At 42.5% G+C, this 27,028-nt stretch overlaps 2 protein-coding genes across 4 annotated transcripts in view; one reads left to right on the top strand and one right to left on the bottom strand.

Moving 5' to 3' along the window:
* The window catches only part of LOC124416356 (peroxisomal leader peptide-processing protease), an 81,887-nt gene that overhangs the window by 9,156 nt on the left and 45,703 nt on the right, over positions 1 to 27,028 (top strand). The window lies entirely within an intron of this gene.
* Positions 1 to 27,028, bottom strand: part of LOC124416361 (ion transport peptide-like) — a 41,606-nt gene that overhangs the window by 4,701 nt on the left and 9,877 nt on the right. The window contains exon 1 of one of the 3 annotated variants that reach the window (XM_046897335.1): positions 16,106 to 16,365. The exons of 1 other annotated variant lie outside the window; for it this stretch is intronic. The gene's annotated coding sequence lies outside the window, so the exon portion shown is untranslated. Of the gene's footprint in view, positions 1 to 16,105; positions 16,366 to 27,028 lie in introns of those variants that run through there. One more of the 3 variants, XM_046897333.1, reaches the window with a different exon arrangement.

Genomic DNA, 27,028 nt, shown 5'->3' with positions numbered 1-27,028 from the left:
AGGTTGCAGGGATGGATTCGCTCTTTTCATGGATCAAAATTAATTTTCCCCCTTCCCAAAGTGCCTCGTCATGCTCCGTTAGGCTCAGTGGTTTAGTCTTAACGATTCAGCAGCCACGACTTCCGGTTCTTTTTGACAATAAATCAGGATCCACAAGCGTTGCTTGTAACCTTGGGAAGTCAACGTCTAAAGATGAAGGTAACGGAACGGTGTAAAGAGACTGGAGTTGATCGGTATCCAAGGATGGAACATCTCGAGTATCGATTCGACGAGCGTCATTCTCTGGTCCACGTGGCTTTTGGGCGTTAAAAGTCAAGGGAACCAATATGGCTGCTGGGAGCGTAGTATTTCTCGCCGCATCGGTGTTCCTCGTTAAGTGAAGATTTACCGGCGTCGCCCGGTGTTTTATCAATGAATCTTGCTTTCGTTCTCTACCCTGCGGGTTTCGTGAGTCCAGACCGCGCCTGGTTTCCTCACTGTCCATTCAAGATTCCAGGAACTTCTTGCCGCCTCTCCAGGTCCCCTCACGAATGAATGCCTTCTCGAGCTTGTCTATAACGCAGAAACCTCGCGTTCTGATGCAACCGCGCTTGCCGAGGAATAAAGAAAGGCGAACCGTTTTTAATGGGTCTCTTAGTCGAAGACTTTCGAACGGTTTCCTAGATAGGAAATAGTTAAAATAAACTTCTTTCATTTCTCATTGCTCAAAGACAACTCCGGATTATAACAGCCTCGCGAGGCCGCCGCACGGCACTGCGTAGGAAAGGGGACAAGATGTAGGAGATGTAAAGCAACTCTTAACCAGTCCTGGATCCTGTGAATGGACCACACGCAGGTGGTCCCTCCTTCCTCGTCCCCGCTTCTCCCCTCGCCCCAGCCCCACCCCCAACTGTAAACGTTCTCAACCGACAACTTCATTAACCGGACCCCACGACGTTCCCCCGTCCCCTCGACTCGTTCCTTTTTTCGGGACATAATCGCTGCTCCCGGGTGGGATTTTATTTTTAGACGGGGCAGTTCTCAGAATTTTTGCACCAGCTATCGACCTGGCCGGTTTGTCGTAATTGGCTCGCGGCGATAATTTGCCTCGAGTGGTCGCGATCGTTAACCGTCAAATGGACCATCTTACGATTGCCCGATTTTTAATCGACGGATGGCAAGAAAGTCACCGGACATCGAGCGTCGACTTTTGTTCAATTCCATTTTTCATCACACTTCTCCGATACTCGCCAAAACTCGAATGCACTCTACAACGATCGTTCTTCTACAACCTATCACAGTCAAGCGTGATCGCGATTTACTCCCGCAGTCAACCAACGGTATCTTCGCGTGCGTTCTTCACCCCGTGACATGTGCAGTGATCGCGTGTCGTTATACAGTCGAGAGGCCATCCGCATCACGGTCAACAGTCGAGCCGGGAACCACGTGACATAATGGAAGTGAACAATGAAATTGAGCAAATCCCAGCAAAAAATTCATTTATCAACAATAACCTGATGTCTAGTGTAATATGATCGATCCGTGATTTTAATCGCGCCCGCGAAAAGAGAAGATGGAACAAAAAGGACGACGAAACGAAGGGCCCACCTTGATCGAGCATGATATTTCACCCACCACCACCGCCTTATAATTTCACGCAGTTATCCAGCTATCGAGCGGTGCGTTGAAAGCAGTCCTGTTTGCCTTTAGGTTATATCATAAGATCACAGGATAGCTGCCGTCTTTCATACACGTATACTGTACGTCGCATACGTTGCTGGTTCGTACCCGACGTTCCCCTCACCTCATGTAATATGTCCAACGGCAATCAAGGCATACGGGGAGGTCCGTCTATCTGCGATTATCGATGTATCAAACGCCGTGAATCTCCATACGAGAAGTTCTACTTTTACCGAACACCGAACGCGCTATCTCGTTATCTGTACGATTCCATGAGCGTGCAGGACGTGCAGGTCTCTCCATCTTTGTCTCTGACAAGAATTTCTCACGTTCGAAATTCTCCCACCAATCCCTATTCGCCTCGCACACTGTGACAGCAGGAGCAAATTGTGTTCGTGAAAATCGCGGACAAACTTCAATCGATGAGAGTATAGCCGGAGGAAAACGCTTCGCCATTTATCAGTCGATTCGATATAAATTACCGGTGGACTCTTAACCGTGAAGGTTGCCGCACGCTATATTTAGCACACATGACGATGGTGGCGCACGGTTAGCTGCTGGGCACGCACACGTCCAACCCTCGTAAAAAACACACCCACAGAGACACAGTATGGGTGTATGTTCGTACCCATACGAAGACACATGCAGGCGTGGAAAGTCTACGGCGCGATAGTGCAGTAGGGAACTCCTTTTTCCTTACCCGCCTGGAGCTTGTCTTACGAGAAACGCTTGTGGCAAGGAGGGCGTTCGACGCCGACGGAGAGGAGGAATAAAAATAAAGTCAATGGGGACCGGTTGGTCAACAGGTGGGGTCTTTTCTGAGGTTGCAGCAGCCCACCGCCGCGCCACGTCGTTGAGCACAGGTGTGCAATCTGCAAATTCTCGAGCAAAAACCGACCGACCAACGTTCACGAGACGCATAGGCCATAGGTGTAATGTATCTGCAAGTTGGTACACTCGAACGAGTCTACGACGTTTGTACGTAGGTAAAACCGAATGTTTTAACAGGTATTGGAGCGTCTTTACCGCGCGCCATTCTGGTCCCCCCGTTAGGATAATGGTGGGAATCTGCGAGGCAGATTTACCTGGACCCTCGTGCATTCGCGGGTATCTTTAGTTTCCTTCTTTCTGGGTGGTGGCGAGTGGAACATCCTCGGCGATGGAGATATTCCCAGAATGTGTCTTCAGATCGTTAATGGGTTTCGTGATGTCCTAATCGTCTAATGGGAAGATCGGTCTCGGGTGATTCTTCTTTCTTTTGGCCCGGTCTGTGCGAGGATTTATCTCCTCTCTTTTGGAGGACCGTCCTTGTATTCAGGTATACAGGATCAAACGGAGAGAAACTTTCTTCCCTTTGAACCATTTTATATACTCTCTGCCGTAGGTATATATAAGTACTCTTGCCTTACTCTTGCCTCGAGATACGAAATGATCGATGTCCTGACGATTATCGGGTCAAAATACGCCTCCGAGGACAATGTCAGCGTGCGGCAGGTTATTTCGTTTCAGTGGCATGACAAACGCCGCGCCACCATTACAAGCCTAATTTATGAATGGACCATCCCGTGACGGCTCCACAGCCACCGTGGGAGTCGGTGGTCCCTGGACCGATAATCCGGGACCCACACGAACTTGGCGCTTAAACCTCATCCACCGTGAGACCGGTTTCGTCGTCGTCCTGCAGTCACCAAGGTGGGCGAGCTAATGCTTCGACGACTTCAAGTCTCCCGCCTCTATATTCGGTCAAATTTATCGCTCCATCGGTTCACTGGAGCACCAAGCGTGGCCTTGATGGACGCAGGAAGCCGGCTAACTTCAAGGCGGAAAAGCGCGGCGAAGACGCATTTCGAATGGTCATCATCTCCGATCGGTGAACCATCGGCCGACCAGCCTACCATCCTAACGAGGGCGAGTGTTCCTGTTATACCTGTACAGTATAGTTTTGTACCTCGGTGGTGAAGATATAGCGTACATATAGTTGCAACGGTAGGAGAAATATATAACGTCGTCGTCGGGGGTATGGGAACCGGTGTGGCGGGAGGTCTCGGCCGCATAACCGGTGCACAGCAGCATCAGCAGCGGCAGCAATAGCACCAGCACACGTGCACCATGCACTGCCGAGAGATCCGGATATATACCTGAAGAGAGGGAGAAAAGAGGGGAGGAGAGGAGAGGAGAGGAGAGCCGAGCGGACCGTGGTGCAGGTATCGTTAGATCGATCAACGCTTGCCAGGTGGTCCCCGCGGTGGATGACTCAATCGTGAGAAGGAGTCAAGACGCAGGGCGCATCAAAGAACTAAAAGACAAGACAAGCACGCGAGCTCGGATATACGCGGAGGAGCTTTGAACGCCGAGGAGGGCGATGAGGAGGTGGAGGAGGTGGAGGAACGGGTATAGACGAGGATCGAGGTAGTTACCGGGCCCCTCTAATTAGGCACTCGGCCGCCTGAGCGGGCCCCCCGGGCCTCGTTGGGCCCGCTGTATGTATACGGGTGGAGAAAGAGAGAAAGAGGGAGGGAAAAAAGGAAAGAAGCGACAAGGTTGTAACTCAAACTACCAACGAGAGACCCGGGGCCCGGGCACCGCCCAAGACACGTACGGGGTTCGCCAAAGAAAGTATAGCACGCGAATTATTGACTCACGACTCACGACTCACGACTCAGGACTTTTATTCCTGCCCTCTACTAGGATACGCGTTGTTCGCCACTATATCCACCTCCGTCGCCACCCCGTATTCAGGTATCTACGCCGATTCACGTACACACCTACTTTTGCTTATAACCGGGACGGTATAGCCATATGCTTTAAACGGGCTAAACGCGTTTCCTTATCTAGCCTTATCTGTAACGAGGCGGATGCCCTTATTTACACCGCTGTACGGTAGTGCGGTTTTGCATATTGTTATATACTGCCAATGTACGCACGTCATATATACATGTCTGGAAAACAAAACGGTTATACCGATCTCTGTTGGTTCGCCCTATGCTGTGTAGCACCACGCAAAATTAGAAATATATAATAAATAAAAGCTTCTTTGTCGCTGTGCTCACATTTGCTTTGATACCTATATTCGTCGATAGTCTTACGATTAGGTAGTGTAATGACGATCGTTAAAAATTTGATGTACTTGTACGCGACGAAAGAAAATCTGAAATTCTCTTATGAGATGAACATTTTTGGTATACAGTCCATGGCTATTACTGAGATAAGGAAGTGTCGGTATATAGTTCAAATATTGCGTTTTGCCCGAATGATCCGGTCACGTAAAGAATGTTATTGAAAGTGATGTAACGTTTGCGAGAATATTACGTAATGTAGTTATATACTAATTTAATTACGAGATTAAGATATTAAGAATCGACTGTAACGCTAGAAGGTGTACGTATACTATCGCTGTAATAAGTTGAACTCTGCGGTGTAATCGCATCAGCTATTACAAGACGCAGCCGGAGAATGTTGCACCGTTAATTTTTATAATTGTTATGGCGGTGCGCAAACTCGTGGAGTTAATCTAGCGCAGATAGATTGATCAGATTGCGCGGGTTGTAAAAATGTTGGCTGATTAATAAAACGAGCCTTGGCACAAGCGGCAGCGTTGATAATTAGAGGCTGTGCGGTAGATCTCTGATCATCTTTCTTCCCGCGCGGTTGTCTTGCACTTGCACCGTGTCTATAACACGTACGTACGTAGACACTCACGTCCGCAAACTTGCAAGTCGAGCGTCGCTGCGCCGAAGTGTGCCTGAGGTTAAACAGCAGGGCGGGCGAAACAACAAGACCAAAGTGCAAAAAATAAAAGCGAATCTTTTCGCGAGATATTCAACCGCCCGCCCATCCTCTCCTCTCCTCTCCTCTCCTCTCCTCTTCTCTTCTCTCCTCTCGTCCGAGGAACAGCATCTGTACCCGTCACACAGCGCACCTGGGTGGCACATCTCGTGTGCGTTAAATTATCGTCATGTCGGATCTCGTAAGGATGAGCCAAGAGACATTACTTTCGCACTCGCGAGTTGGATGCATTTGCGATCCACAGCGAAGATACTCGCGCAGTACGGTCTGCCGATCAATCGATAAATACCGAGTACTCGACGCTCGTGCAACGAAAAACCATTTCCTCAGATGCACCTAGATCGACTTCAATATCCCAGAAGATCGTCAATGAAAAAACATTTTCACTCAGTAGATCTGTAGATTGTAGATCATGGTCGATCTCTCAGTGCTGACGCACGCACGACGTTCCGATACTGATTGTAAAAATTGTCAGGATTAATGGAGCCGATTCGTTTAGCATTTAATGAAAAACACGACTCTCCTTGTGCAGGTTGGGAAGCTTGCCGTGCAATTATCAGTTCAGCTATTGACGTCAAACCGCGTTAGATAGATGCTGCAGTGTTTTCGTTTCATGCACTTTACATCCACGGTACAGGAGCCAAGTTTTTTTTACCAACTTGGGCTTATTTCTTTGCCTCAGCCATGCGGCGACGTCACGCTGCGATGATCGTTGTGCAATATTTATATATAATATATATATACGTATAATTCTAGCATTTTATAACAATTGCGGTACGGTGTGCTGCACATGTAACTAATCCCCAGTCGGTACATGCATATATTTTGTTATGTAATACTCGATGTGATTACGATGGGCGCTCTATTGCGGCAATCCTGCGTCACATGCCGCTGCACATGTGTGCACGCCGGTTTATGTATAGGTATAATATATCAACGTATCACGTACAACGTCGTCGTTGCATCTACAGATGCGAGAGCAGCTACGATCCGGTCACGCGGTCTTTCCCCGTATCCCATTGATAAATATTTACCGACCCAACAGCCGGAAGTCAAGGGATCATCGATAACAAACACTCGAGGCCTTACCGATCTTTATCGCCCTCCCCCTCCCCCCCCCCCCCCGCCCCTTCCGTCCGGCATGAGAATCGGAAGGGATATCATCAACCGCATGCGCGACCGCGTGTGAAAGAATGTCGCGTGTCGAGTCGATAAGATGAGCTCATCGTGATAAACTTAATATTGCGGTGTGGAACAACGGAGGCGAAACGTATTGCGAAGGTCGAGATTTTACCTTCCAGGGATCAATGTGTTATTGTCAAGGTACCAATCGATTTGAAGTTAGTGACCATGTCGGATACATGAAGGAGGAATTAGTCGATTTTTTTTAATTTGAAAAAGCGACGAATTCTTTCTTCACTTATCAAGACACCTGCATTTCAAACGTTCACATTTCGCGATAAAATCAATATTCGGCTGTATTTTAATTCGATTGGCTGAAAAAATCTGCAAGCTTGAAGTAAGTAAGTTTATTTACATCACGGAGAGAATGAAGTGCTTGTTCAAAAGAGGCTGTAACTGGCTGGCGGGAAATTTCACGTGCAAATGCTAACCGTATTAACGCGACTCGTGTATAATACGCGTAAATGCCGTACGCTTATCCGTTTTATTAATAGAACTGCGGCGATTGTCATTTACAACTTACAAGAGCGTGAACCGGAGATTTCAACGCCGGCTTTAAACCGTGACGAAACGAGCTTACCTTATACATACTATTTGCACCCAGCTCTCGGGCCATAACCTGAGTCTAAGTCTAAATAAACCCACTAGATCTGGTACTTGCGCACCTTTTATGGAAAAATCGCTGTGGATTACGCAGATGTCTTTGTATACAAAGATGGTGATATCAGTGACGAAAATAGATTTCCCTATTTGTTTACTAGAATGAATTTAAAACTATCTTTATTCATCTAGTCTTTTCTTCGCATCAAGTATCCTTTTCATCCTAGCAATAATTGGCAAAATTTCACGCTCAAAATTATTTTTTACGAATTTCTAAAGCTCTTTTGGGTATTGTTCGAACTCGGTATTCATACTTTATCGAACAAATTTTCAGCGCGATGAGATTTCAAAGCACGCTTCGATTTGGCTTGACAATTGCTGACTGAATTTGAATTCAAATCTCGTTCCTATAATGATGCAAAAAGTAAAGCCAAAAGAAAGGACACGTATACTCTAGTTTGGCATTACTCGTATTATCATGTATGAACACAATTGTGAATCTCGAAATGTTTTCACGGTCGCGTTTCGGTTCATCGATGTGTACGTGTGTGTTTAATTCTCACACACGAGTAACCCGCTTATCCCATATGCCATATGTAATTCGCGTAGTTGGCTCTCTGTAACTATATCCGTGAAGGAATGTTCAACAGGTGCGCCTCTACTCGGGGTCTGACTATAAGTCCCTGTGTGCTCGTTGGAAGTTAATTCAAGAACTCTGCGCATATACAAACGGTGTTAAAATAAGTAACGGCGACTACTATGAATAAGCCTTAGTGTAAACCTACATGTGCAGTGCGGTATGTTTATACGCTTTACGAGCCCGGGCATTTAAACACTTTTATCGTTCGCGGTCTGGTATTACAGGTTTCACTTATTCTCAGGCATATTAGGTACCCGCAATGATATGAACGTTGGAATACTTGCGGTTGTAATTTCTACAAACCTATATACAGCAGCATCGTCTAATCCTACACCTCGCGCCTAAGATAATATTGATTCGCCGAGTACCTCTGCATCGCGGTTAAGCAGAAATGGATTCTATTCGTTCGAAGCATCCTGTGTTCACAACCTCCCAAGAAGGCACAGCGCAGTGCACTCATCTGCCAGAGTAAGATAAATAAACACAAGTACAGAGGGAAAGATCAGCAAGAGAAGTGCAATCCGCTTATTATATATCGTCGAAAAAAAAAATTTCGCACTTGACGATAAGGAGGGAGGGGGGGGGGGGGGGGATCGCAAGGTTTAATACCGACGCCATTGCCTGTCAGCTGTGAATGGGGAACGGATGCTGTCGCAATGTTTACACGATGCTTGAGGGATTTTAAACAGCGATGATCAGATAAACCACAACGGATAATTATGCGAAAGATGATACAGCGAAAGAGAGGAGAGAAATTTTGTTCTAAAGTTCCACCAAATGTAAAAAAAATTTATGTAACACGTTGCGAAAATTAATGGCCGTAATTCTTCGATTTAAACACTCGACCCGAGACTCTACTGACGAGTCTCCTTACCGAATGTCGGGGTAACAGAAAGTTGAGTTATTATGTTTTGGCGGATGAAAAAATTGCACGAATGACGGAGTGAGAAGAAGATTGAAAACTGAAAAGGCATGACGTACACTTATTTTCCTTGGCTCTAATCCCGGAGTACAACAGAAGACCCTCTGTGTCGTATAGTACGTGAGTACCTACATACCTTTACATAGAGACATGCATACGTATATTCATAATCCTAATAAACCTAAGTCTTATCCTTATCTCTGCGTGTGTTATAAAATTATACATATATATATATATATATATATATATGTATATGCATTACGTATGTGCATAGACATGCAGGCTGGGGATTAAAACGTGGAGGGAGTGAAATTGAATTCCCTAGTTAACTTGCGCAAAGTATAGGATGCGTTAGTGTGTGTATTATATACAACAAGGCAGGCCTCTGTGCTCCATGTAGTCGAAGTGGCGAGTGGGGGAAAAGAGGTTCGTTCTGGCAGACAGCTTGGCGTCTCTCGTACGGCTTCGCGTTACAAGACGTAATAATGAACTCTCGGTCAGACGCCATCTTCCGTCTTGTTTCACGGTTGTATTAAACCGCGTTCAACCTACAAATTATTTCCACACACACACACACACACACACACACATAGTGCATCGGTATGGATACGGTATTTTATCAAATTCCACTAATTATCTTGTTCCACATTTTAATCGCTTTAGATTCTATTTTCGGCTTGATAATATATTATCTTCCTTCTTTCTGGTCACATTTCTTCTCTAACATCGAGTATATCAATTATCAAGTCCCGGCTGTGAGAAAAAGAAAAGAGACAGAAAGCAAGCGGTTCGTTACTGAATCTACATTCTCCACTCAGATCTATATTTTATTCCAATAACACGTCTATGGTTGACGAATTTTACAATTTTTAACAATTCATCTTTGCCGGGTACAATGACCGAGATGACTTCCTCGTTTCTCGCGTCGTTCGAATAAGAATTTGAATCCGATCTTTTGATTGCAAATCGTATTTAAGTGCCTTGGAAAAAGAGTCTCGCGTCTAGTATACTCGAATAATAAATATTTTTAATACGTTAAAAAAATTGGACTGCAAATATTTGAACGAGCATGTAACTATTAATCGACTTTATGCTGCACTCGCATTCCCGAGACGCTGGTGAACCGCCTCTTGAAGACATAACCTCAGGGGAATTATCTTTCGGGCTTACACGACTACGCATATTAACCATGAGTTTCACCCAGTAGCTGCACAGTGCGACCCTTTGTCATTGAGTTTACGGAGTTTATGGTGCGATATATTATACTCGACTCTGAGTGGCTTGATAAACATTTTTCTTTACACTGCAACCGTTTTTAGCATTTTGATCTGCCGGCTTGTGCCAGCCATTTCGAAATTTTTTTTCACAACATTACCAAGTAACGTTAGAAGAAATAATGGTCTTGATCAATTCGACGAAATCCACCGATCTAATGCACTAAAAAATGACGATCTTTTCGTCTTTGCCGCGACTCCCATGAAGCCAAGTCCAATGCAATGTGTGAAGTAGAAGGTTCGAGAGCCTTGTGTCGTTGTATTGGTAATATTTAATTTTGAAATTAAAATAACTCGCCAGAGCGAGAGGGAGAGAGGACGAGGACGAGACCGTAGTCAGACGCGTTCAATTTAACCAGAAGAATAACGCCCTTTTAATTAGCCAACTGCACGTCTGAAAATACACACTCGTCTTAAACTTAAACTGTTTGAAATTAGTGCCAATTGACGTGTGTCCCTGTATACAGTTTTTATAATGCGTGTACGGTATGCCATGTATTGTATATTATGTACGTCACAAGTAGGTATGTCCTTATCTCTCGGGGCTTAAAACCGCGAGGCTGCAGCAGGCTGCACGTTACATCCGGGCAGGATTCAAGTCCCTATTTTGTCTTATAGGTTATATATCGCAGCGAATATCTAAATAAATATATCAAATTAACAAACAGCGTACCGGTTGCATAATTCATTATAACTCATGGACAGAATTACACGGTCACAAATATGTTTCCGTCATTCAATACCGCGATAACGTTTATAGCTCACATGCCGTACAGTCGTTGACCCCTCCAGCTTGAGCCTTCATTCAGGGTCCTCCAACTTTATCCTCGAGGTTGATTTTTCTCTCTTTTTCGTATAACAAAGTCACGCGATAATTAAACTTCGTAAATCGAAAGAATCGCGCAACGTGAGAGAATAACAAATCATATCTTTAAACGAATGATTCCAAATACGCTGACACAGCTGTGATTGCACATGAAGTATACACAAAACGAATCCATCGAATACGAATGCAGGCGGCAGATCAGAAGGCTGGACATTACAATCCTTAACGGTGATACAAAAGTCTGATATGAATTTGCGATAATGTCTCGCTGGGCTGTAGTATAACTAATTGTGTAAAAGGTCCTAGCTCTCTAGCAGCTGTGCATTGGTTTCGGTTGAGTAATCCCACTTTAAGGTCAAGGCGGCAGTCGCGGTTACATACGGTGTACAACTGACTTTCATGAGTCCACGTATGTACCTACCCACATGCCTCATTGCCTGCCCATGAACAAGAATCTATAGAAATAAACGTGTCACAACGAACGAAATACCGAGATGATTTTTTACCCCAGTTTGCCTATCACGGCGGAACAGCAGAGCCGTGGAAAATACACGGACTCCATGAATATGCAAAGTAAAAGTGAGAGTCGGTCGGAAACACGCTGTTGCAGTTTGGCTAGCCAAGCGTAAAGGGCTTCAGGGACTTCTCTATCGTGAATTGAACCGTAGGTACCTACTGTCGCGCATTTTATTCAAGGTAGCATACATTGAAGTCACCGACGAGTCGTGACTTTGATCGATCGCCAAGTATCACCGTCCAATTTGCCGATGGATCGTGTGTTGCTGAACAGTGTGAAGAACCTTAATGACTCGTCATTCCATTCTCAAATTAACTAAACCATTTCTCATTCACTTTCTCAAAGTGGCAGAGCCATTCACATCGGGTGTTGACGTTTAGACCGTCGTAAAACGATACTCGTTATAAGCTTTGGTTTCCTCCGACTAACTGTTCATGAGGAAGGTACAAATGAGCTGAAGCAAAGTAAGCAGAGCGTCGCTCGGTTATCAGTCGACGACGTCGAGTTATCACTCGGGGATTTTGCCTAGGTTGGAATTCTTGAAAGACATTTTTAACGGCGTATCGCCAGAAGAATGCCGCGCCAGTCGCCGCCGATGGGACGTAGGTACGAGGAAAAATCTAAGCCTTGAACCTCGTTTGCAGCCTCGAGACTAAATCACATGCTGCGTTATAGAACCTGGGCACTTCACCCGTAATTCGGAGTAAGTATTGCAAGAAACTGATTGTGAAATTGGCACGAGATTCAGAATTCGCGGACGCTTTGTGGTTTTAGATTTTCATGAAGGATTTTTCCTTGAAATCAATCCAGCCCACGTGGCTCATCCGCATTCCTCCCGCGTAAATTATCGCCAATGAATTGAATCGGGGTATCAAATGATTTCGCAAGTTGAACTCCGGCCTCTATAATCGAACCAGTGAAACAGATTTAATCGAGATTTTAAACCCAAGTTGTTAAGACTTGAAAAGTTGAAGAAAAAAAATGAAAAGAATCTTACTCACACTGTATAAATTTTACGCTAATGGAGCAGAGCATGAAGGAATACAGGTTATGGGGGTGACTTCAGTCGGGAGGCAAAGAACGTTTTAGCAGCGAAGGGGATTATCGTGTGTAATGAAATTGAGGATAGCTAGAACTTCGAACCGCGCTGAGAACAGTTAAATTGGATTAATTAATCAGATGGTCCGGCATCTGCGGGCTCGAAAAAGATGGAGTAATAATGGCGGAACACACGTGACGTTAAACCGGACTCTGAATCACTTCGGCAACATAAAAATTCTAAAAAGAAAACATAAATTCACCATATAAGGCAGCTGATTGACGTATTACAATGATTATTCCCAATTTTTGATGACGAAAACTCTCGACGCAGTTTTTCCAAGCTGTGATTTGAAAATTTCCACTCGAGTTGATCGATTCGATCCTTCGCGAGACTCTTATTCTCAACATTCAATTTCGTCATTTGTCTTCTACAGATTTCGTCATGCCTTGTCTAGTTTATTTCAAATTTCATTTTCACCCACATTTAATCTTCTCTCTTTTTATCTCGCTCTTTTTCTTGACATCTATTCGATCGGATTTAAGCGCGAGCGACGAAAGTCCCTGCACACAGGCCTGATGCCCTCATGTCCGCACTAAAGGTTTCGGACCGATCCTGACGAGACGTGAAGTGGATCCGAGCTCATGGCCTGCCCATGGGTTTTTGGCTATGAACAAACGGAAGAGGAGTCTTCCCGAGGGCGTGACCCGCCCCCTTTTCCGTTCTCACCCCCCCTTGTGCGTTCAGTTATTTCGAGAAATAATTAAGACGGACCCCCCGACCATTTCGGCTCGTCAGCCCATCAGCCCGTTGGACCAAGAGAGACGGAGAGAGAGAGAAAAGAAAGGCTGGGAGCCGTAGTTCCTAGAACACTTGTAAGACTCTACGGATATTTTCGGAGCTTCTTAGCTCCTTTGCCCTCCTCCCCCTCCGTCGCTGCAGTCTGCCAGCTCTTACGCTTCTTACGTTCTATTACACTAACGGAGTTTCACGCTCGTGTGTAAAGAGAGGAAAGATTGTGGGTTCTGGGTCTCTTCCAGCCACCGCGTGGCCCCGAACCCCCTTTGTACTATTTTAGTTATCTTCTCTTCTTTGCCCACGCTTTCCGAAATAATAGTTACAACCGCGGGTGCAAACGCGAGAGTTATGCCCCTCTCAACGTGGAATAAATCTTACTCCGTATCAGGGGGAGGAAAGACTGACAATGAAACACGAAAACGCCAAGTCGTAAAACGAGAGAAAAAACGATATCTCATCTCTCATGTGTAGCTGAAACTTTGAGGCACCCCGTCCGCTGCTGATTGTTGAAGTCAAATTTCTTTTCAATAACCCGAACGACGCACGCGAAACAGCCCTCTCTCGTTATAAGTCCGCTCTTGGGGCTGCTGGGGAAAAAGTTCAGGCCTTGGCACGCCGTAAATTGTTCCCAAATCCTGGATGAGAAATGAATGGTTTGTCCGGTCTCACCTAAGGGGCGTCAGTGGGTTCAAACGAAAGCCGGCTAACTCGAGTTCTCGTCGAGTCAGAGTGCTACAGGTGGTTATAAGTGACAGGCTACATGTGAGGCGACCTACGCCGAGAGGCTTGGCAACCCTCGTACACCGAAGAAAATTTCCTGTCTTTAGTATCGCGCTGTTATCAATTCAAAATAGATTCTAATTATACGCTTAGATTCTTTCCCGTTGAACAATGAATATTAGTATTTAACAGATATACCATCATTTTTTGCCTATTAAATTTTATCATAATTTGTACTGTCGCAATAGATATTTGTCAATGTTATCACAGGTTGTTTTGCAATTCACTGACTTTTAATATAATGAAATTCTTCATATTGTCAGTGTAACGTGTATAAGAAATATAGGAAAATAGTATGTTTAAAATGATTTTTCTTTTTCTTTTCTTCTCTATTCTAACCGATATTCGGTAAACTTAAAATTTCTCACTCACACATATGTATGTATATGACGTATTTTTAGGGAAAGTGCAATGAATGAAAGTGCATTACTGAATACGAATAACTATATATAGATTTTACGCACAGCTGAGGAATGTAAAGGCGGGGTTCGCTGAATTTTTTTTTCATTTTGCATGGGCCCTGCAGTAAAAGAGGGATGACGCAAGGTACGTGTATGTATATATATACATATGTATGTACTGCACTGATCTTCGTGACGCAATTGATGCACGTCGTCTGGTAAAAAAGGACTAGTCGGCAGAAATATTTTTAGCGTCTGCAACAAGCGTGCTCGTTTTCTTTTTCGCTCTTTCGTTAGTTCTATTTCCTCTTTCTTTTCGTCCGTTTCTGTTCTCCGTGTCAATTCGCAAGGTAGGTTTCCACTTCACCGTTTATGATCTGCATAATATCTGTCAAAATTATTTAAAAAGAGTTCAAAAGAAAGACAAAAAAAAAATAAACAAACAGAAACTGCAAGAAAAAAAAAAAAAAAAAAATACGGACGCGCAATTTTTCAATCAAAGGTAAAAATTTTCTTCTAGCCCGATCGTACGAATAACGACGCGTGACACAGTTTGACGGGAGTAGAGAGATCTCTCGGTGGTTTTATGGTGGTGAGGTTAGTTGGGTCCCATGGGAGTGTCACCCAACACCATCGGTTCTATTTTTACCGAAAAACCCCTGCCCTGCAAGAACGCCAGTGACCGTATATGCTTTATACATGTGTGGGAGTATGTATAACGAAGTTGTGTTACATCTTAAGAGTTTTTTTTTTGCCGATTCGATACCAGTATTACGTAGCTAATATAAAGAAGAGAGACGAAAGGCTTAATTTTTTTTTCGGATTCATTTCATCCGCAATTTTTCCTCTCACATTGTCAGACTCTGCTTGTTCTTTTCCGTCGCTTCGTATCTAATGGTCAAGTGTTTTATGAATCGCGGGTCACAGAGGAATGTGTTTGTTTTAATTTAGTTTCTTCACCATCACCATCAGGCTACGCAAACGACATGCTCGTTATCGGTTTCTCGAAATTCGATATCAGCGCCGCTTTTGTCTAGGGAATCATAATAACACATCTGTTTAAGTAACGAATTTCTCAACGACGACAAAACGGGGACATTTAACGAGGCGTTAGATTTTCTACAATCAAGAATCGAGGCCTTCAAGAAACTGCGAGACTCAATCTCGTCGCTTGCAACTCCCTTAAACTATGCGGAGCTAAACTCGAAATGGGACGAGATTCAAGTGGTCTCCTAAAGGGTTTCAATTTGTATTCCGCACGCGGAATCGACGCGCATTCAGGCGGCGTAGACGCTGCTGGCACCCGATATGCTCGATGCGTGTGTCACATGTCGTCGGGCTTTGAAAGAGACGCGTGTGACGGACGCGCCAGCATTCTGCAGCCTTCTTGCAACGCCACGTGAATTATTACAGGCGTAAGCCGAGCCCTCGCCGGATAAAATTGTACAATTTTTATTCATTTTTGATAACAGTTGAGGAGCGATTTCACCGCGCGGTAAACCTTTGCTTTATTGATCTATGATCTATAATGGGATTCGGCTCGTTGTCAGCTGTCAAGTTATTTGAACTGCGACGGATCGTCGTTTCACTTCCCGCCAAATTTTACTCGAGTCTCAAATATAAACCGCACGTGGATCGTTAACGACGTTTACACGTCAGTTTTGAATTTGAATCAACTTACGTTTTCTCCGTCTAGCGTCGCGTGTTTCTTCTTCGATTATCTTCCCTCCGCACTTGCGACTCGTCACAGAGTTCGGGTTTCACTGCAGGTGATGGATATATATATATATATATCTTTATAGATATCTTCGAATTCTAGTCCGAGAGAATTGGCGAGTAAACTAGATGAAATAATCGTTCGAAAATTTCACTCGGATCGGTCCGCCGCGATCTCACAATAAATTCGAATATTCGGTAAAAAGCAGAATAAGAAAAAAATAATAAAATAATAAAACAAAACGAAATAAAAACTGTTCCCGGGCTAGGATGATGTAGAAAATAAATTCACTTCACCGACACTTTGAGAATCGATATTATACGTTTACCGTATAATTAAAAGAATGATTATATCTGCAATACGTCGATCGAATGATTATATTACATACACGTGATGCGGTGCTGTGATAAAAACAATCCGCAGCTGCAGAATAGGTACGTCTAACGCGGTTACGTACGACTCGTATTTCTATAAAAGTCGTATGTAATTTTTCTCAACCAACGATATTTTGTCCCTCTTAAACGGATCGGTTAAAGATTGACAATTAAGTAGCGATTATTTGGATGCTGGGTTGGAGATGTGCGTCTTGTGGAAGTATAGCCAACATTGCCGCGCTGGGTGCGCGCTGCTTGGAATATGGCTGAGCTGTCGTCCAATCAGGGCCCGCGGTCCCCCCACTCTCCCAACCGTTCCTATATTATTGTTAACGATTGTTACTTTTTTTTCCCTCTTCCACTTCTTCCTTTTTACTCGCCTTCGTCTTCTGCTTCTGATTCTGCTTCTACTTCTGCTTCTCTTCCTCTTATATTTCCCTTTTCTTATTATTTTTATTCATTTACTTTTTTCCTCTCTTCCGAATCGGTAATTAATAGGCGCGACTCCGCTAGTTAGTCGACCGAAGACAAACTTATACTCGTACACACGTATATTATCTATGTATATATGTATATATGTATATATGTATATATATATATACACGCGTTATATACACACGGCTAATCTATCACCGTATTTCTCGACTTTCCTGCAATACAATATATATTATATCCAACCGATTTTCTTCAAATTTTTCTTCACTCTCTTTCTATAAACCGCAGTTTCAAATCCTCAGGATTTTAAAAGTTGTTTTTTTTTTTTTTTCTTTTTTTTTCTTTAATTTACCCTACCTCGCGAAATCGATTATCATTGATAATTATTTCAATTGTCTGATTGAATTTTTTACTTTCTTTCTCCCTCGTTCTCTCTTTCTCTCGATATTTATTCGTTTACAACGGTGCAAGTTTGAACTGCGATTGCGTCATCGTCTTAATTCTGCCAAGCGAAAAGAAAAGAAAATAAAAGAAAAAGAAAAACTGATTGAGAAACTCGAGTCAAGTCCAATATTAATTAAAATGCTTGCGCACCTTCTTGAGCAGATTTTTTTTTTTTATTTGATTGTTTTCCGTTTAAGAAAATCGCGTACTTTTCCGCATACGCTCGAATTTCCATTATCCGAAAGTTTCGCTTCGCCCCACCCGGCGACCGATTCGCTTGCACTTACTTAGCCGTTCCAATTTTCCGTTCCGCTGCAGAATGACGCAAATCTGTAAAGACAGATCGTCAGCCTGCTGCTCGCAGAGATCGTCGGTCGTACTTGGAAGGTGGTAGCGAAGGCAGGCGTTTTTGCACGTACCTCCGGTGCTGCATGATATATAGCGCGGTCGGTTGGTCGGAGAGAAAGTTCAAATTCTTAAGTTAAACGCGCGTGCGTCTCGCAGGTGTGTGCGTGGTTCCTCTACGTTCTACCTACATTATTACATACAGTTGCAGAATATTCCGTTACACACGCACTTCCGTGACGCGTTGTAATTCGAAAATCGAACGATCGCGAAGAGTCCGTAAGAATCGACCGATTTCTTGTAGTTGTTTTTTTTTTTTTTTTTTCTGTACTTCAAATCCTTTTTTCGCGTCTTATTTTATTATCTTTGACGAGAATTGTGCAAATTTTACTATCACAGTGTGATAACAGTATTTATACGGATTTTTGGAAGCAAAATATACAGTCAATTTTCCCGCAAACGCTGCTTCTGCGTTTTACGGTTGGCCGGAAATTCATACTCCTGACATATGCGGAAAGATGAGAAAAATTCTTCCGCGAACTAGCCGTTAGTTCGGCAAAACGTTCGACGTTTATTAATCATGTATATTTTGCTTGGTTCGAAAGTTTCGACATAAGTATCGAATGGCTTAAAATCTCTCTCTCTCTCTCTCTTTCTCTCTCTCTCTCAACCATCGCGCAGAGCTGCTACGAAACTTGAAAGTTTAATTTTGTATTACCACTTTATAAGCGTGAGAGCTGCGTCTAGGATATCTTTTAACGACTCTGAAAGCCTGGTTTTTTTTCTTCTTTTCTTTCCTTTTTTGTTTTTCTTTTCTAGTACGCGAGACGTGTAATATAGTGACTTTGAAAGCGGTCCATTCACCGTGAGATCGTTCGTAATTTGTACAGATCGAATTTCTCGTCTAATGCAAGCTTCTGAAGCAGAATTATTGCGATATTTGTTACGCGATAATTAAATTGGTGGTATAATCGATTCAGAGATCGGTTATACGAGTTTATCACGAGTTGTAATAAAAAGAAAAAGAAATTGAGACACACGTTCAATCTTTTTTCTCGAAATTGATAAATTTCACGATATCCGCGAAATTGCTCGAGGTTGAAATTTCCTAAAAAATATTGATCATCGACCGGATATAAGTGTATATGTATAGCAAAGTATATATAATAACCTCAACGTAAATATCGTGCGTCACGTTTCTGGTTCGGAAATCTAGTTGAAATTTATTGCAGTGCTCATTGACCTTTGGGGAAACCCTGGCCATGCCATGCGGTATATCTGCGGCCGAAATTAGCTCATCTGGTTCGCTGCGTTGGTTATACCTACTCTCATGCAGGCGGCAGGATAAACTCTAAAAAACGAAGAAGGGGTGGGGGACAAGAACCGATCACATCCCTGGATCCGAGGAACTCTTCGGGTTTAGGGAAGCGACGTGACGTCATCGGTTCTTCGCGTTACGACCGGACGGACGGATCTCCCTGAAATTTCGTCCTTCTTTCCCATGCGTCAGAGGCCCGGCAGCCGGTGGTCCGATCCTTGACGGGGAAGGATGTCGGCCGACTTGTGCTGCAGGGATTCGTCCGCTCGTTTCGCCGCAACCTCCAGGACCCTGATCCCTGGACCCCGATAGAAAGGATCGAGTCACGTGACCCGGAGGTCTCTAAATTTCGGTCGATCGATTGTCCGCAGGCACTCGGCTTCGCCGATTCCAATTCCTTTCCCATAGGTACCCTTGATTATTTATAATTCCGCCCCGCTCGCCAGCCTCCCGTTTCTTTCGATCTCTTACGTTAGCTGATGTCATTTTTCACTCGGATTCAGTCACACCGCCGATCGAGCAAAGTCGATTGGTGAATTAATCGTGCACTCGAGCTAATGAAAACGAACGAATCCTGCGACACTCGGTGAATATCTTTTGCCCAAATATTCACCTTCATTCGCAGAGTGTTCGATACCGTGGAATATACTTATCGTACTTCTCAGATTTCAGTTACGCCGATTCGAGGTAGTGAGAAATCGTGGAGAGAAATGTTTCTTATCTTTTCGTGCAAGAGATCTGACGTCATTCGCGAAAAGATCTCGTTAAATGGGTAAAACCATTTGGATAAAATGCGCAACGTCATAACGATTAGATTGGCGCCAGTTCCGGGGCTCGATTCCCGGTATTGACATTACGGGGTAAAGTTAAAATCAGAAAGAGATATATACATATATCGTAATGATTCAATTATTCTTTGTATGTACATACACCAATAATAGATGTACGTTGTTATTTACTAAGTAAGAGCTTTAAATAACCGTCGCGTTTGTATATAATTGCCTCATTGATTTAATGGTGACGTCATTTGTAGTATGACCGTCGCCTAACGATTCCGGTATATCGTTTTGCTGAGAATCGTGGAAAGCTTCTGTTCGCGGACGGTGATTTTTTTATCATTCACTTTTTTTTCTTGTAATTGTTATTACTATTTTTCTCTCGTTTTTTCTTCTTTTTTTTCCTTCGTTCTTACCGAAGTTAACCTTCCTACATATCCAGGAATTTGTCGGATGATGTGAGGTTAATTGGAGTGTTTTTCAAACATGGAAATTAGCCGATAGAAAATTACTCTGTACCTATACATGTATATACAATATATACACGTTATATATAGGTATTCGAAAAACACTCCAATTTCTGTCTCTCTTATCTCATCTGACCAAATGCCACCTTGATTGACGTAACTTATCACTTTTTACCGATCAAGAGTATGTTGCAAAAAATTTTAAGCAAAATTTTAGCCGTTGGTTGGACCTCTGGAGCTATATAAAGAAACTCTGCACGTCTAGACCTCAAAACCAAATGGAAAGATGGAGGTTAAGAAAAACTGAATGGTATAAAAAAAAAAAAATTTAAATACGTTCGTTCGTCGTTATATTGTGCACACCTGCGTCAAAAACTAGAGTTTCAAGCTTGCCAAAATAACTATAGTTACACACAGATAATTCTGTCGTTAAAAGAAGCTTGTTTCGATTTGGCAAGCGTGATCTATCTTAGTCGCGTTTTGCACATCTGGATATAATCAATTTTCCCTATTTTGCTCTGATTCAAAATTCATTTTCGTATGTATAGTTGGATCATTTATTGTTTATTTTTCCACGTCGCCTATCGCAATGTAATAAAAGTTGCCTTGATTCAAGCTCTGAGCTTGACAAATATTGCCTATCTGTTTTCCGTACTGTGGTTTGAATCACTCTTGATTTACCATTATCGATGGCTTTTTCTCCGCGTTATTCTATTTACATGACAAACTCTTCGCGCAACTGACATGTTTCTTATTTTGTGCTAAGATATTATTTTCCTTGTCGTGGCAAGCCCCGTTTTTCGCTTTCGGAACAAGTTTCTAAATGTAAACTTGTCTGTGAACATTCATCAGAGAAATACCAGTTGCCGTAAAAATTAAAAAAATAAAATTAAAAAAAAAAAAACACGCAAATTTCTCATCATTGGAGGTATTGAAATTCCAAATGAACCTTTAGTTGTACTTAACTTTATTAAATGAAGCTCGTAAAGACAGAATGAACATGTTGTCGACAGAATTTTATGCAAAAAAATTAATTATACCGTGACGAAAAAACGTGGCGTCAAGAGGTGACGACATTTACGCTTCGTTTATTATTTTTCTTTACTCCTATCTCCTTTTCGTTTCTTTTTACGTTCTTTCTTTATCTTTTTAACAGGAATTTGAGAAGAAACTGTCCAAAAGCCGCGTGAAACTTTGTATATTCATTCGTTTAACCTTCCTTTCCTCAAGAATATTATATTATCAACTGACTTTTGTTTCTTAACATAACAGTTTGGTTTAGTCTTTTCTTTCGTCATGTATCTGCGTCAGTCGCTACTTCGGTCTGTGATATTCCATTTAAACAGAATTCTCTGGACAAACTGACCAGCCATTCTATTCTCTAATATAATGCTACGTTTTCAAAAATGGATGAATACACTTTGAAGCCAAGCTCACCTCTGACGTTGCAATGAATGGAAACGTGTCAGTATTGCACGTTTCGCATAACAATTATACAAGTGCTGACGGTTAGTCATTAGTTCCAATTTGAAAGATAACGATCCATATGTCATATCTGTTTATATATTAATCCGTTGCATGTGCTAAAAAATTGAACTCATTTTTCGAGTAATAAATTGTTTTTGAAAATCGCATCAATTTTCAAGCCCATCAGCAGCTACTTGCCCGAAATAAAAAATTTTATGATCGGTGTAAGTGATGAAAATATTTCCCATATTATTCAGTCAATTTGATTATAAATTTGCTAAGGTTTGAACTTCTGTGTTGTAAAAAATAAACTAGAGTGATAATTTGAATTTGAATTAGGGATCCGAGGCTTGTTTAAGGGAATAAAATTGGTCCATTTCTCTACCTTATTTGGGCTTTTGTATTCTTGTTTTTTTTTTTTATCTTACCCATCTCTCTAACTACACGGAATGTGGGCTCAAATCGAGGCGGAATTCCGCATCGACGGGAATGTCGGTTTGTCGAAGCATTATGTTAAGATCGGTGGTTGAAGAAGTGAAAGAATGACGATTGCATCCGGCTGACAATGAATCGTTGAGATGCCGGCTATATCGGTACACGTACGAATGTATATCCATACCCACGTACCTACCTATGTTACATATGAACTCAGAACCTCGTGGCATTGCGGCTTGAGGATAATTAATAGCAATATACCTTCTTGGTATATAAATTGTGTCTATTTAAAAGAGGCGCCTCGTCCTATTATAAAATTCTCGAGGTATTTTTGTAGGAAGTTAATAATAACGCATGTATGTATGTACGTTTCCATTCGTGTAGTGTACTCCATACGCGTATAGTGTAATATATATTACACAGCTACGTACCATCAACACAATTGTTCCTAATACCTACAATTGTTGTGAATGAAAATCTTTGGCCGCTTGTTCGCTACCAGGAAACGATTACGTTATATAATCACTTTTCTGCACAAACGGTATAATAATTTACGAAAAAGAAAAAGGCGCGTTGTACAGTCTTGTTTCAGAAACTAGGAAAGTCAATTCTCTGTTCTCTATTATTTCGATTTCGTCAAAGCTTGTCACGGCTAAATATGAAAAACTCGAATTAGACGTATGGGTATGATTATTCGGTGATTTCACATCACGTGTCATTCCAACTTTTGCCGAATGTGTTTTCGTTCTAATTTTTTATTTTTAGAAATAATCGACGACTTATCTGTGATACTCGTAATAAGAATCGACTGTATAAATAGACAAACGATGTCCCACAGCGTTCTGAGTACAATATACTCAACCTTATCAAACTGGGTCAGCTGCGATTTATTTTTCCAAGAGACAGGTAACCGCACAACGCACGGGAAGTAGGTACAGTCATTCGGCATACACAAACCGGAAACTGAAAATTTTAACCTGACGAATCTGTGTACAATTAGAGTTTCAAAATTTCGGCGAAATTATGCCTCGCCTTCCAAAGCTTTTACGAACACATATCGTAATAATAGACGTAAATACGTCTAATAATATACTTTGCAAAGAGCGTCGTTCGGATAACGCGACATTCTCGTTCGAAGAATTTCGAAAAGTTGAAGAACAAGTAAAAGATAATACAAAGTTCCCTCTTTTCACATATACCTATAAGGATATGCCCAAATTGAATTCTTCTAATCTCACGCTTTAATTACTTCCCCCGAAATTCTTCTTATTAAATTCGTTTCAGCGTATGAATATACATCTCGAAAGAAATCCTACTGATTGGAAACAAAATAAGAATATGCCTAAAAAAACCGATATCTAAGGTGAAAATTAAACAGCTAAAAAAGTTGGATCACGCCTACGACAAACAACAGGCAACGAACTCTCTTGATCAAACCTCGGCTTATTTGTCAAATCGGTAGCCGGCTGTATGTATACGTATATCGACATCTATCTGTGTGATATATTTTAATTTTTTTTATTACCTATCCATTGGCGACCTTCGCAACGTGTCGACGCTGGCCAATTTTCATACGACGTATACGGACGCTAATAGACCCACCAGAAGCAGATTACCTACGGGGTGTTGAAATTGTATAATACCAAAACCGACGCGGTGTCGAAAGACTCGATGGGTCGAACTTGGGGAGTCGGGAAATAGTTGGAGATTGGAAAGATACATCAATGGATTGAGAAAGACGGAAATTGCGTAAGAATTGGAATACCAATAATGATTTCGACCCAGCTAATAGTCAAGAAGAGTAATTTAATTTGAAACTTTAGATTTTTCATGACATTCTGTAACTATACATCGCGCATCATTTGTCTTTTTTTATTTTTTTTATTTTGTGATTCTCGCTTCCGTTTCATCTTGTCAAAGGTTGTATTTACCTATGCAAATTTTACCACATTTTATTATACCTACACAGGTGGAGGAACTGGACACGCGTCCTTAGCAGTGATAGTGTGTCCCGATTAAGTTCGGCCTTGTGTTAGTGGCGCGTTGCTTCAATGACTCATCAGAGTTCCCACAGGGGTATTTTATTTCACACTAACGTACGCAGGAGGAGCTTTCGATGTATGTTATGGTACACATATGGCCTACCCATGGCGAATGGATCGGTATGAAATTGAGGCCTCGATCTCGTGTAGTCTGAACAGGATATCATCGTCGAGTGGAGTTGATGCGTGCATTTCGTCATTCCTTGGCGAAATCCACTCATTCCACAAGTACGACCATAATTTCGGCCGTTCAGAAATCCCGAAAATGCGAGGTTTTCGTTGTAGATCGGAAGTGATTGGATTCTTTTTCGAAAACTCGTCTTCATATAAGGGTAACAGCAAATTTATCTACTTTCGCATTTTTTACAGATACCTACAAATACGGGTATAATATTGGTATTTCCAGCACTTGTGTCGAAAACGTTTGGATTCCAATTTATGTCTAAAACGTGTTCGTCGTGTGTCGAAAATCAGCGGATCCCAAATTGAACATTTTGCTAAACTCATCCTGCAAGTGTAACTATAGGACTAATGCAAGAGACTTTAAAATAACTTTTTCGATGTTGTTCTGATCTCCTCACCTTGGGTAAAAGAAGTTGCAAAGGAAACAGGCGCGCGCAGATCCTTCACCGTCTGTTAAATATCAAATATAGTATCAGCAGCGGAGCGAAGATAATACGTATAATGAGACTGATTCAAATCACTAGACACTCCAACGGCACTGTACGCACTGAATATCGAACCGTAGTTTATACAGTTGCACAGCGTTCCGGAGTTCAGCTTTTTGCACAATTTAAGAAAAGGAAAAAAACGACACAAGGGCTTGACAGTCCCGAGAGGCGATATTTCGCTCAACCGTTTTCACTCTCAAAACTTACATAGCAAATCATAAATTTCGGTCTTGATTTCATAATCACCCTGTAGAATCGCTCCATCGTGTATTTCATATACACCGTTCAGCGCTATTGCACCATGTTTGCCGGACACGATGATGCTCGTTATCAGCTCCTCTCTGGCGGATATTATTTCCCGCGGTTCAATTTTCACTTCTGTTTTGCGCCTCGCCAGTTGCGTCGACGTGTTCGATTTTTGTGTAAAAAGTCGCAGCTTCTTTAAATTCTTCTTATTTTTCGTCGTTAGTCCTCTTTTTTCTGATCAATTCTTTTCCTTCTCTCTTTCTTGATTTCGTTTTTTGTTCTATTTTTTTTTTTTTTTTCTTCTTATTTTGCACCCTGAGATTCTGTGCGACTCGCTTCCCCCTTGACCTCTGTTTTCAAAAATCCTTCACCAAAAACCGTATCGTAAATGCCGTCAGTGGTCCGTAAGAAGAATGTCCCCTCGCGTCGGTTAAACACAGCAGCGTGAAGAACTTTGGTATTGGGGACTGTATGCCGTACACACTGATGGGTTAATGTCTGTATCCGTACCAGTCGTCGGCGTTCAATTTACGTAGCCAATTTTCTCACGCCTTTATATCTGACTGCAGCAGTTCAATACGTATTATTCAATTAAAATTAATCAAACAAGATAAATTGAAGATTGACAATTACGCGTCAGACTGTTCTTGCCTATCGATGCGAACGACGATCAATTCAATATCCGGTGTATAATTCCTTTCGGCATTGCCGGTCTTCCGTTTTATTTCGCCGCGGTTTTCGACGTAAAAAAAGGTCCGAAATTCATGTCAGGGTTCATAATTTCACTCCGAAATTTGTCGGCCTGATTCTCGAGCCTAGCTTTGCTTTCGCGATAGTCATCACTCGACTCCTTCATACTTGGATTTCTGTCAATCGGCACAGGTAGTTTCACCGTTTCAAAAATTATCCCTTCAGTCGAGAACAGGCACTTTTCTCAGGGGACTTAGGAAGCTCGGTCACACAACGTCGGTTCTCGTTCAGGGATTCCTCCGAATTCGCGAGTACCCAAACATTCAGAACGAAATCTTATCATCTAGACGTTGCACGTTACAGCGGCACAAGAAGTCCAAGGCTCGAGAAAAGTGCTGAATAATCGAGAAAGGCGGTGGAACGAAGTCAAAAATAGTTACGCGAAGCCTCCTGATAACTCTTCGAATCACTGATAACCGGCTTCTGTTTTTCGTCGGTTGCGTGTGTCAAAAAGAACCAAAAGATTTCACGACCACGGAGTGGTTAATCACCCGCTCGTCCACCAGCATCGCGATCAAAACTGCACGTTGGTCTACGCATAAAAAAAAAAAGAAAAGAACAAGGAATATTTATAACAAGGGAAACAATCAGCTGTCTCTCTTTTGATGCGTTGGGCAACCGACGTTGCTGAACTGAAGTGATGCTACGGACGGCAGCCTAGACCCTAACCGCATACATGCGGTACGGAGTAGGCTACGTGTAATGAGCTGAGAGTGGCCCTAACTGAAGCACTACATACACTCCTACGCTTACGTCCTACGTCAGTGTTGAACTGTAGGTACGCTGTGTACGTGCACATATGCGTGGAGTCTACGTATCGTTGGAATTGTCGCGTGAGCTGGGATCTTCGGGACATGTGTCGGTGCTTGATGACACTAACAATAAGGTATACCTAACTAACATTGTTGAAGAGACATGAAATATCCATGCAACGGATTTTGTGTAGGGATTTTAAGGGAATTGGTCGGAGTGAGGACACTGCGATTTTACCGATGACTGCAGGGAAATTCAGAGCAATTTTTAAAGTCATGGCTTGAAATTGTGCGAAGATTATACAACGATGCGGTACAATATGTTTCAGTTTGGCAGTCTGGATTGTTCTTATTCGATTTTGGTA

Source organism: Diprion similis, chromosome 2, assembly GCF_021155765.1.
Source record: "Diprion similis isolate iyDipSimi1 chromosome 2, iyDipSimi1.1, whole genome shotgun sequence".
NCBI lineage: Eukaryota > Metazoa > Arthropoda > Insecta > Hymenoptera > Diprionidae > Diprion > Diprion similis.
Note: the sequence above shows the minus strand (reverse complement) of the source record. Positions and strands in the feature narration are given on the sequence as shown.